Source organism: Amborella trichopoda, chromosome 9 (assembly GCF_054954075.1).
Source record: "Amborella trichopoda isolate Santa Cruz 75 chromosome 9, AtrichopodaSantaCruz75HAP2 v2.0, whole genome shotgun sequence".
Lineage (NCBI taxonomy): Eukaryota > Viridiplantae > Streptophyta > Magnoliopsida > Amborellales > Amborellaceae > Amborella > Amborella trichopoda.
In genome coordinates, this window is record NC_142344.1 from 34,556,328 (window position 1) to 34,568,610 (window position 12,283).

At 35.3% G+C, this 12,283-nt stretch overlaps 1 long non-coding RNA gene across 1 annotated transcript; it reads left to right on the forward strand.

Moving 5' to 3' along the window:
• The first annotated feature begins 5,582 nt into the window (after positions 1-5,582).
• On the forward strand, positions 5,583-6,837 carry LOC148780497 (uncharacterized). The gene is made up of 2 exons (XR_016041491.1): positions 5,583-6,073; positions 6,329-6,837. It is a non-coding gene; the product is annotated as an uncharacterized LOC148780497 (long non-coding RNA).
• The last annotated feature ends 5,446 nt before the right edge of the window (positions 6,838-12,283 follow it).

Genomic DNA, 12,283 nt, shown 5'->3' on the forward strand with positions numbered 1-12,283 from the left:
AGACGTTCCATAGCGTTAATACATTGTGTTAATACATTGTGTCTATCTATACGTGCCCCTATAATTGCACATTTTTAGGCAGCTACACAATTTTGTTGTATAATAATCTTATCTGCTAGTTCCATTGAGTTGTATGCTTTCTCTAATACCGACTGGGCTGGGTGTCCAACCACTCAACGTTCAACCACGGGTTTCTACACATATCTTGGCTCTACATATCTTAGAGTGCTAAGAAATAGTCGACTATGGCTCGTTCCATTACTAAAGCAAAATACTACTCTATAGCATCCACTACTTCAAAATTGACATTTCTTTTATTCTTTGGGATATTGGGTTTCCTCTTCCTCAACCACCAAAATTTTTTGTGACAATGTTAGTTCTCTCTAAATGACAGTTAATCTTTTTTTTTTTATGCACGGACAATAAGTCAGAGTATCATTTTGTGCGTGAAAGGGTTGCTTTTGGATTACTTATCACTCTTTTTGTTCTCTCTCGCAATCAAGTCGCTGATATCTTCCCGAAGCCTTTGCCACAAAATTTTTTTCGAGATCTTTGCTTCAAACTCGTGCTTCAAATGCCTTCCCAGTCGAGTTTGAGGGGGAGTAATAGAATCTATATCCCGACTCTCTACTAATGATCTAGTATCATGGTTATAGAATCTATATCCCTAAGAATTTTATGAATAACCTATAAAAGAGCATTTTATAGTTTTACTTTGTAATTTATCTCTATTTTATGGTGATATAAGCACATGTGCCCAAGAACCCCAAACTTTCAATATAGTAAGGTCAGGTTTCCTACTTGTCCATAAGTCATATAGAGTCAAGTCTATAGATTTAGTTGGAACACGATTAATAATATATATTGCAGTGTTGAGAGCCTCACCTAAAAAATGAGGTGATAAATTTGAATGACTCATCATAGACCTAACCATGTCCATTAGAGTTCTATTTCTTCTTTCAGCTATACCATTTTGTTGTGGTGTATATGACATGGTTGTTTGGTGAATTATATCATGTTCCTTACAAAGTTCGGTATATAAGGCCGAGCAATATTCACGTCCCCTATCTGTTTGAAGAATTTTAATATGTCTACCTAACTGATTTTCAACCTCAGTACAAATTGTCAACGTTAGTACCATACACCAATACTTTAGAAGCTTCTCAATGGTGAGCCGACCAGACCTGAACCTTATTTCATAACCCTTGTCGTCTAGCCTAGGGACAGAAACCAAATTACACCACATATTGGGTGCATATAATGTATCAGTCAATAAGAGATTTGTTCATCCTGGTAAACACAGCTTGAAAGTACTAACACCTAGTACATCGCAGTAGGTGTCATTCCCCATATAAATCCACTGGTTACCGGCTGCAATCTCCGTCAATTATGTGAATCTGTCCTTAGTCCTCGAGACATGTCGAGTGGAGGCCAAGTCCACTCACTAATTTCTCAAGACATGGTCGGCAACTATTGATTCTAGGACTACACAGATCAAGTTTTTTTTATTTTATTTTGATTATTTCGAATATGGTTGTTATTCCGGGTCCTATTTTTGTTTTTCAGCTTAGGACAATTAAACTTGATGTGCCCAATTTCCTTACAATAAAAATAGATATTCTCAACCTTATTCTTTTGATTTTTAAAATTTCTCCCATTTCCCTTATACCTATTATTTTTTTGATTATTGAAAGGCTTCTTGAGGATCTGAGAAGATGAATTTTGGGCAAAATGGAGTTCATTTGACTTCTTCCTCATTCTTCTCTCTGCTTCAATACTGAGATGCATGGAAAAATTTAACATGGTTATCTCTTGTGCAGAATGGTTCAATGCAATTACAATAGACTCCCAAGATTGAGGAAGACTGTTAAGGATAATGGATACTTGCATGCTGTCGGGGACTGGATTCCTGACTGTAGCAAGGTCCTTTGCAAGCACTGTCATTTTATTGACATGCTTGGTAATTGAGTCTAATTATTTCATTCTGCAAGAATTGTATTTTTCTAGCAACAATTGTACATTCAGAAGTGGTCCCATACTTTCAGATAAGGCACCCATCATACTTTCAGTTGTGGTGTGGTCCTCAAAGACTCTAATTAAATCATCTTCCATAAATCTTAACATAGTAGTCCTAGCTACTTTGTCATCTTCAAACCATTTGTCAAGTCGTCTTCTGACATGACCATTGGCATTAGGCTCTAAAACTGGTGCTTCTGTTTCTAAGACATAATCTACCCTATTTTGGAAAAGAATATATTTAATTTTTTTTTTCCATATAGAAAATTTGGTCTCATTGAGTTTTTCATGTTTGGATAGTTCTAACATGACTAGCCTAGATGCCATTTTGAATTTTTAGATAATACATAAAAAATTCAAAAAATTTAATTGTGTTTAAGAAAGGGTTTTTTGCTAGTTAAATCAATAAGTTTGTCGACTCTCTCAATGAGCTGCAACTTCAAAGAAAATTTTTCTCGAACAATTTATGTTCGCACTGCTGTGATGCCACAAAAGATTAATAAAGTAAGGCAACAACTACTTTATGACAAATCTTGCATAAGAATAATTTTCATAAATACGTGAATATGTCTCTAGCACAAGAGAGAGAGTCTACAATGATATTTGATATTTTTCAACAAAAATATGTCATTGCATAATTACAAAAAAAATGAATTCACAAAATCAAGATCATGTTTTCTAACTTAAAGAGAACAAAGCATAAGATAATTATGGAATGGAATGATAATTATTATGCAAAAGAAACCAAAGCATAGGATAATCATGCAAGGTAATAAATTATTATGCAAATAGAATATGTAGAAGTATCTCTAAATTATATTCCAAACATATATAAATATATATATATATATATATATATATATATATTACAGCAAAAAATAATAATAATAATTATCGGCAACAGTTATATGCCTCTGTCTCTCTCTCTCAAATTTCAGCAACATCTCTCTAAAAATAAATAAGTAAAGGCTGCTTGAAGACGTTGGTGGGATGCGCTTGGTAAAAAAAAAAAACAGTGCCTGTTACTCTTTTTGGGTTGAGCTTGGGAACATTTACCTAAAAATTGTGGGGCCCCCTTTGAATTCTAGCGTGGGTTATAGATATTTCTATCTTTATACTGTCAAGTTTGATTAAGACTCAAATAACAAGAGAAAAGAGGCTCACAGTAGAGAGAGAAACATATCAATATCACAGTAGAGAGAAACATAGGAAAATAAAATATTTTAAAAAAGAAACAAAAAAAAATATTGTTTCTTTCCCCAAATTTTATTTTTTTCCTCAAGGCTTGAAATTTGCTTAAGTATAAGACAAACAACGAGGTAAAGAGTGAAAGGAAAAATAAATAAATGAGGGAAACGAAAATTTTTTGATAAAAGGGGACAAAAAATTCAAGCTGATCTAACTGGGTTCTCTTCCTAGAGAGAGAAAAATTGTCAGCCGAATGAAATTGGCTCATGAAATCAACAATGTCAGAGATAATAAATTTCAACAGAGTAAATAGAGAATTGATATCGAACAAAGACAAAAAAGAATTTTAAAAGAGATATTGTTCGATCCTTTTTTTTTTCTCAAATACGATGGAGCATGAAAATAAATAAATAAAATACAAACTCACATGAAGCCAAATAATCGATTTCGATCCTACAAACTCACATGAAGCCAAATAATCGATTTCGATCGTGGGACCTAATGTTGGAATATGTGGAAAAAGATCAACACCAAAATTTCCAAGATTGGTGGCGGTATCGTGAGACTGAGGATCGTAGAGTGGAAGATTTTCTTGAACTATGAGAACTCTATGTGTCTTCATCTCCATGGTCATAAAAAGCCTAGTTATAGAGGGATGGAGGCCCTATGGCCACCCATACGTGTCAACATGTAGACACCTCATCCAAATTTTAATTTTAATTTTATTTATGAATTATGAGACCCTGCAACACACTATCTCAGTACACCATATAATACATTAAACCACAATCCCTATCTTGACCAAAGTCTAGCCTAGAATATTTCCTAAATATTTTATAAATCCTAAACATCCCTAGTTAGGAAACCAAATCACTGAAAATATGCATGTTTCAATGCAAATTAGAAAGAAAATATTCTTAAGGCTTGTCAAATCAAGATTTTCCCAATAAAATTGACAAGAAAATACGAAAGATCAGAAAGTCCCAAAAAATCTACGTCAAGCAAATAAAATTAATGTCAATGAAGAATGATACGACTCAACCGTTGTATCCAGTGTTTTAAAAAACGCCGCCCGGTTCGACTCGGAAATCGTGAAAAGGGGACCGGATCACCTAAAAAATCGAAAATCGTCCGGTTCTAGAGAGAACCGGACGATTCTGTACAGTGAATCGCCGATTCACTGTACGGAATCGGCGAGTCCGAACAGTGAATAGGCGAGGCCGTACGAATTTTTTTTTTTTGTTTTGTAATCCATGATAGATTTTTTTGTAATACTTGATCGATTTTTTTGTAATCCATGATCGAATTGTTTTTATTTTTTTGTAATCCATGATCGAATTTTTTGGTTTTTTGTAACCCATAATAGAATTTTTTGTAATCCATGATCGAAATGTTTGTTTTCTTTTCTTGTAATCCATGATCGATTTTTTTGTTTTTTTTTGTTTTTTGTAACCCATGATAGAATTTTTTGTAATCCATGATCGAATGTTTTGTAATACATTATCGAAATGTTTTTTTTTTTTTGTAATCCATGATCAAAATGTTTGTTTTTTTTTTTGTAATCCATGATTGAATTTTTTGTTTTTTGCTTTTTTTGTAACCCATGATAGAGTTTTTTGTAATCCATGATTAAATTTTTTGTAATCCATGATCGAACTGTTTTTTTCTTTTTTTGTAATCCACGATTGAATTTTTTGTTTTTTTTTGTTTGTTTTTTTTTTGTAATCCATGATCGAATTTTATGTAATCCATGATCGAATTTTATGTAATCCATGATTGAATTTTTTGAAAATTTGTGATTTTTTTTTTTTAATCCATGATCGAATTTTTTTTGTAATCCATGATAGAATTTTTTGAAAATTTGTGATTTTTTTTTTAATCCATGATCGATGTTTTTGAAAATTTGTTAATTTTTTTTTTAATCCATATTATTCAAAGAGAAAAAGAGAGAGATGATGATTTTGAGGCCACCCTATCCCAGCCATATTATTCACATATCGAGTCCTAACAGCAACAGTGTAGGGATGAGCACGAAATACTGTAAATTAAATGTTGAATGGCAGTTCATGCAGGGAAAGAACATATCAATATTCCTATATTCATTCAAAAACATGAAAATTCTTAATGGAGTACCTTCATTTTTTATTGAATTCCTAAAAAACAATATTTATAATAAATTTTAATAATTTTTTCAAATTTTTTTTGAACTTTATTCTGACCGATTCACCCGATTCCTGATCTGAATCGACGATTCGTCGATTCGGATCAATTTTTTGGAAGCTCGATCCCGATCACCGATCCGTTTTTTAAACCATTGGTTGTATCTTAATATAATGAGATGGTGTGCCATTGGATTGTGTTGAATCCACCAAGTGAGATTGAAACCTCAAATTTCATTTGCCCGCCTCTATCTCCCGCCTTAAGCGATAAACCAGATTTAGAAAAGTCCTTTTTGAGAGAGACATTTTTTCTAGAGAGAGAGAGACGTGGAGACCATTGGGAGGGAGACGGAGAAAGAGGGAGGGTAGGCATTTTGTAGAGAGAGAAAGGAGGTATTTTTCTAGAGAGAAAAGGGAGGCATTTTCCTAGAGAGAGAAAGGAGATATCCTTGTCTTATACAGGTGTAGAGGAGACATCTTTAAAGCTTTTTGTGAGTGTTTCTCTGACATTGTCTCTCTTTCTCTCTCTTCCCTGCCATGGGCACCACATCTGTTGGAGTTGCAGCATCCGATGCCGTCGCATTGATGCAGAGGAACCCTTCTCTCTCTATATGTATCTAAATAATTGTGGCGATTTACAGATCTCTCCCTCTCTCTGCTCTTTCTCACTCTTAATTCTTGGTTCGAGATAGTGGATCTTGTGCTGGCTGGTAATTCCCTCTCCTCTAACTCCATTTCTATTCTTTTATATTGTGTCTTATTTGGATTGTTTTATTTGTGAAAGATAAATTTTTAGGGGTCTTCTGGTTTCAAGGAAAATGCCTAACCCTAGGCTGCATGGTCTCTGGATGTCTCCTGTTCAAAGGATTTTTCTTCATTGTTTCTTGATGTTTTCTCTGTTTGTTTGGATCTCTATTGTTGCTTAGCTAATTTATTTCCACTGCTTTTTGTAAATTCTACACTAGGAGTAAAGCAAGGGCATATGGCTCTGTGTTGCTTTGGGTTCTTCCTTTGGTTCATCTGATTAATGGGTCAAATCTCTGGACAAGTCTGAAACCACCGTGAAACTACACTCTGGGCTGCCTCAGAACTCACTAGGAGGACCCAAGTACTACCTGAACCCTAGCTGCTTCAGGCAAAGAATATTGCATCGCTGGGGCAGACCACTCTAGCAAAAATCTACGCATTGTTGGCTCAGTTCTGTCCCCCTGATTTCTCCTACCCTCAAGGATCCTATTCCAGTTCATTTTCAAATACTTTTATGCTTTCTTTTATTTTATAATTGTACATTTATACATATGTATATATGTATGTATATATATGGCAAAATCTGAGGTTAGCCCACTAGCTAAAGCTACAGTGGTCGGGCTAACACTGTAGTGGGCAACTAGCCCAAAGGCCGAAATTGAATATAGGCCGATCCAATGATCACGATTGCATTTGGTTGTTAATTTTTAATTTTTTTTTATACAAATCCGAATGACTTGAAATTTTAATCATATAATTTTTACAATAGAAAAATTTAATAGAAATATCAAAAAATAATTTACAAAAAGTAAATCGATCAAAATGCCTCTAAAACTTTTCAGAGGTATTTTGATCAATTTATCTCATGCAAAAAGAATTTAATATTTTTATTAGATGTGCCTTGATGATAAGAATGGACGTTTAAAATTTCATATTATATGGATTTGTAAAAAAAAATATATTGTAAAATGAGGTCGTGACCGTTAGATCGATCCAGATTTAATTTGGGTCATTGGGCTAACACTTTAGTGGGCTAATCTCAACATTTTCTATATATATATATATGGATTCAACCTTCAACAATTCAATCAAGGCGCACCTTAAAATTTTATCATAACTTATAATTTTGTTATAAAAAATTCTTAGTATTATCGTAAAATCTATTTTCATATCTAATTAGAAAATTATAAATTCCAAAAATGGTTAAAATCAAGTAGATCTATAAATGTATGAAAATCTTGAAAATGGAAAATCTTGAAAATGGACGGTCTAGATAACGTGTTGCAAGATGCACTATTTTCAGAACTCAAAAACTTTTTTGTTTCATATTCATACATCTCAATGTCGAGATGATCGATTAAAAGGTTTTTTCAACATTAAAACAACATTTTCGATAGATTTTTTAGGTGCATATATGATTCTACATTTTAAGGTTGCAACCTTTTATATATATATATATATATATATATATGTGTATTTGTGTGTGTATATACTTGCACACATATACATACATCCATACATACCTATATGTTAGTAATATTTTATTTAGATAGAATACTTTTTTAGTTATTATTATGTGCTTAACATGAATTTCCACCCACTCACAAAGAGTGATCTTTTCCAAACCTCTCGCACACACAGGTTGGTTTATTCGAGAAACCATCTCAAGGTCTCGAAAACCCTAAAAAGTGGCATTAAAGTCGTGAAGCAAACCTAGCTCCTAGGAGTCAGGATGGTGGTCACCTATGCATCCTTAAGGTGAGCACTCCACAATTTTCGAGCCCAACAACACCACACAGTAGTAGGATCAAAGCTCTACCTTAAATAGTAAACTTGGATCTATGTGGGTGTATCTAGACTTTAGCTACAACAGACATTTTAAATTTCGTCTTAACGTTTTGTGGTCAATGAGCACACCAACTATCCCTTCAAGACATTGCGCTCCCTGTTCACCCACCTAGGGCATTTTCATCATTGGGTTTTAAGCATGAGATGTTCTGGTGATTTATGCAAGTTTGGAACTCCAATTAGATTTTTTGGTCATGCCATTTAACTTTAGGGGTTTTCACAATTTCAAATATTTATACCTGGCATTTTTCATGATTTTCTTTAGGGTTTCTTAGGATTTCAAAGGCTTTACCTATTTGAGAAAAGATTTTCTTGGTCAATTTTGAAGAGAGAGATGAGGCGGCAATGTGATAGCATCATGTACAGGTGTCCAAGCTCTGTCATTTTAAAAGACATTTTAGAAATTTTGAAAATAAGGAGAGATTTGAAATAAAACTCGGTGCATGGATAGATTACGATTTTAACATAGAAATTAACGTTTTTTAAAACACAAGACATATAGTGAGCATTTTTAAAAAGGAAAAGATATTTTAAAAATGAATTTTTAGTTAGTAGTTTGAGCTCCTACAATAATAGCCCTCTAAGCTGTTTAACGTCATGCAGCGATTGACAGATACACCCGACCCTTTACGTCATACGGTGCTAGATAGACACACCCGACCTTTTACCTCATACGGGGTTAGATAGATACACCTGATCTTTTATGTGATACGGAGCTAGACATCTGTTGAATAAACCCTACCTTTAACGTCATACGAGGTTAGATGGATACACTCGATCCTTTACGTCATACAGGGCCAAGCGTTTTCTGATTACAACATCATACTGGGTTAAACGTTTTTGAATGACTTATCATTTGAAATTAATTGGAAATTTAGGCTCATGCAATCATCAAGTATTCATTCACATTCCAACCTCAACTCTTGTATTTCGATTCAAATGAGAGTTCTCTGGAGTTTTTTAATAGAAAAGATTCTTGGAGAATGCATGATACTGCCCTTGAGTGCTCAGAATATCATTGAATTTCCATTTTCGTTCCTCCACCACCTACCTTTCAAAGTCTAGTTGATCGAGGTCCTTGACCATGTTCTATCAAGCTAATGCTCATTGATTTTTTTTTTCTTTTTTTTTTTTTTATATCATTTTGACTTAAGAAAATGATTTTAGATAAGAGATGAAAAGACATGACTTTTTTTTTTTTTTGTCTCCCCGGGGTCCCTTTCGGGTGTTCAGCCCGATAGCCTTTTTTTCAATGCTTAGGGTTATTTTCGGTTCGGATTTTCATACCGACGAATTTCTTTTTTTATTTAGTTTTCATCGCCTCAGGGTCCCTTTCGGGTGTTCAGCCCGGTTGCATTTTTTCTAATGTTTGGGGTTCTTTTCGGATTTTCAGCTCAACGAATTTTTTTATTTATTTATTTTTGAAGAAGAAGACGACGACGAAGGAAGAGGAGGATGATGAAGAAGAAGAGTCAATGATTTTTTTTTTTTTTTTTGTGGCAATTATCCCTAAGATTATATAGGAATTCGATCATCTTTCCCTACTCTAGGTGGCAGAGAGGTTTTAATATTGGTTACCTTCTTATTTCCCTTATCTCAGGTTGGCATCCAATATCTCTTTGACAATGGTCGTCGAATTCCCCTTGGACCTGTCCATTAAACGACTCCACTTGAACTTTGATTTTGGGACTAAGAATTATTCTTAGTTTCCTAATGTCTCAATCTTTTGCGTGGACGGATAAGCTCATCAGGTTTTCCCTATTAATGAGATAATTTATGTTACTCATTAGGTGTTAATGCCTTTTGAAGTATGAGGCGTGAATGCCTCATTTGGTTTATTGCAAGGGGTGAGTGATCACCCAACTCCTTTTCGATTGTCTTTTTGAGTTAGAATTTTGTATTTCTTTTCAAGAGTTAATTTCGTAGTAAGCTCTTTCTCAGTGATTAAGCTCGGGTGAGACTCTCGCACAAGAAGAGTGGCTGAGTTAACATTTCATGACCTTACAGCATGTTAGGAGTTAACAAACAAGGATTGAATCTCATTAACTACCCCTATCATGCCCTCTTTATGGCCCCTATTGAGTAGTTTGATGGGATTCCCCTTGCAGGGCTTTTTATTATGTTAGGAACTTATTCATCATGAGATAAAATTTCTTGATATTGGGGTGTCCCAGTTATCAGAGTTGTGCTCATGTCGTTAATGATTTCCAGAGAGCTAGCCTCTTGAGGAGGCAACATGGTTGGATTTTCAATATCCATTTTCTTATCCCAGATTGATGGATCATTTAGGAAATCTTGCGAAGGTGGTTCGGGAGATCCCCTTAGAACTTTTTGATGGTCATCATTCCTTAGTAGTTCTAGTTTACGATGTGATAAGTTTTTTTCAAAATTTATTTTTTTCTTTCCTCGTGGATAATTATCCTTGAGATAGCCTTGTCTTCGTTATTCGAGAATCATTAGTTTTGGAGCTCCTTGAGGGTTTAATTCACCATCCCACATGTGTGGGTCATCTTATATCAAATTCACTTGTAATGATGGGCTAAAAGGATCATCAATGAGAGTGAATGCCCTTCCCATGAAAGTTTGCATCCTCCATGTGTTTGATTAAGTTTTAGTCTCTTCTCGTGGTAGGTTTGCAGAAGGGTAGCTTTTATCGATCAAGTTCACTTCTCCTTCTTGAGAGGATTCCTCACCAATTGAGGTCTCATTTCCTTCTTCTTGTGGAGGGTCGACTATCATTACGTTATGAAAAAGTTTGGCCTCATCCTCCTTGACTCGCTCATATTGCAATACTCTTTCAAGCATAGCATCAAACGAGTAAAAGATTGCCCCCTTACTGAATAAGGTGAAGTATTCTGGAGTCATAATCTCTAATGCCATGCCTTCCTTCTCGGCTTCAGGGGGTGGTGTTTTAGCGACTCGCATAACGACCTCTCTGAATCTTGTTATAAAATCAGAGAAAAATTTGCCTGACTTTTGTTTGATGGATGTTAACTTACTAAGGGTGACAATTCTTGGTATTCCCTAACAATAATGGGAAGAAAATTGTCTGAACATTTTGTTAGGAGTTGCTTGAGGGTTATCCTTCATGAACGCATCAGGGGCTCTTCTGATAAGCTATGAGAGAACTTGACCTTAAGTTGGTTAGGTAGGTCTTCCAGTGTATAGACAATTAATAGATAGGCATTGATGTGTGCCTCAAGATCCTCTTTTCCAGAAGATTTGTTTATGAATCGTGGCATCATAAACCCTACTGGTAGATCTTCTAATTGTCAGTAAAGTCTCTTATACTTAAGCTTTAAGAGCTGAGAAATCTTATATTCTCATTCTTTCAAAAAAATGTTGAAAGTCTTTTAATGGGTTAATTGAGTCGTTGTTTTAACAGTGGCCTGGCCTGGCTCAGTTGTATGGTTTGTTGGACCTGCGTTTGTAGTATATTGCTTGCATAGATTGGTTGTTGGGCCCATGTAGCTAGTTGCCCCAAGGATTAAGCTTGGAGAATGTATTGAACTTTGTGTGCCGGTTGTTGGCCTATAGACTCTTCCGAGTTGAATTAGGCCAGAGCTGACTCATCGCTTGGAGTTTGGAATACGTGGCCACACAAGAAGGCCTGCAGGGTGGGTTCATCACTTGATTGGGATGGACGACTCAAGCTGCTATCATGACTAGACCTCTGACCTTGGGTGGCTAGGTCTACATGCCCCTGACCTTGACTGGATGATCTATCCCTAGGGTTAGGATATGCTCTTACCCCAGCACTGTACTGAAAAAGTGAAGGAAGGCCATAATTATTACCTGATGGAGTTTGCCCTTGATGTAATCCTGAACTCGAGTGATGACTTGAGTTAGACTCCTGACCCTTAGCTGGTTGGATTGACAGGTTAGCATCCTTAGGGTTATCCTGGTTTGAGCTGATAAGTTGGACATAGCTTATAGCTTGAGCTTTTGACCTAACCTGTCTGGATTGATTACATTGGATAGTATACCCTCAGTCTAATAGGTCTTAAAAGAATGCATGCACCGTAGGATTGTCTTGATACCGGGTTAGGTCAAAACCCTAACATTTACGAGTGTTGGGTTACTTGGGTAGACTTTCCCTAGCTGTGTGTGAACCCACTTGCCCACTAACTAGCAGATTGTTAAGACTGGAATGCTGGGCTGCTAATTGAACATCAGGGTTTAACCCGGCTGGGATTGTTATTCTTGGTATGTCGACTGAACATAAGACTAACCCCTATATCTTGGAGAATTGCCTCAAGCCTAACTCTATGACTAGTCAAGGTGTTATAGACCTTTATGTGCCTGTTGGCTCGTGGCTTCTAAAT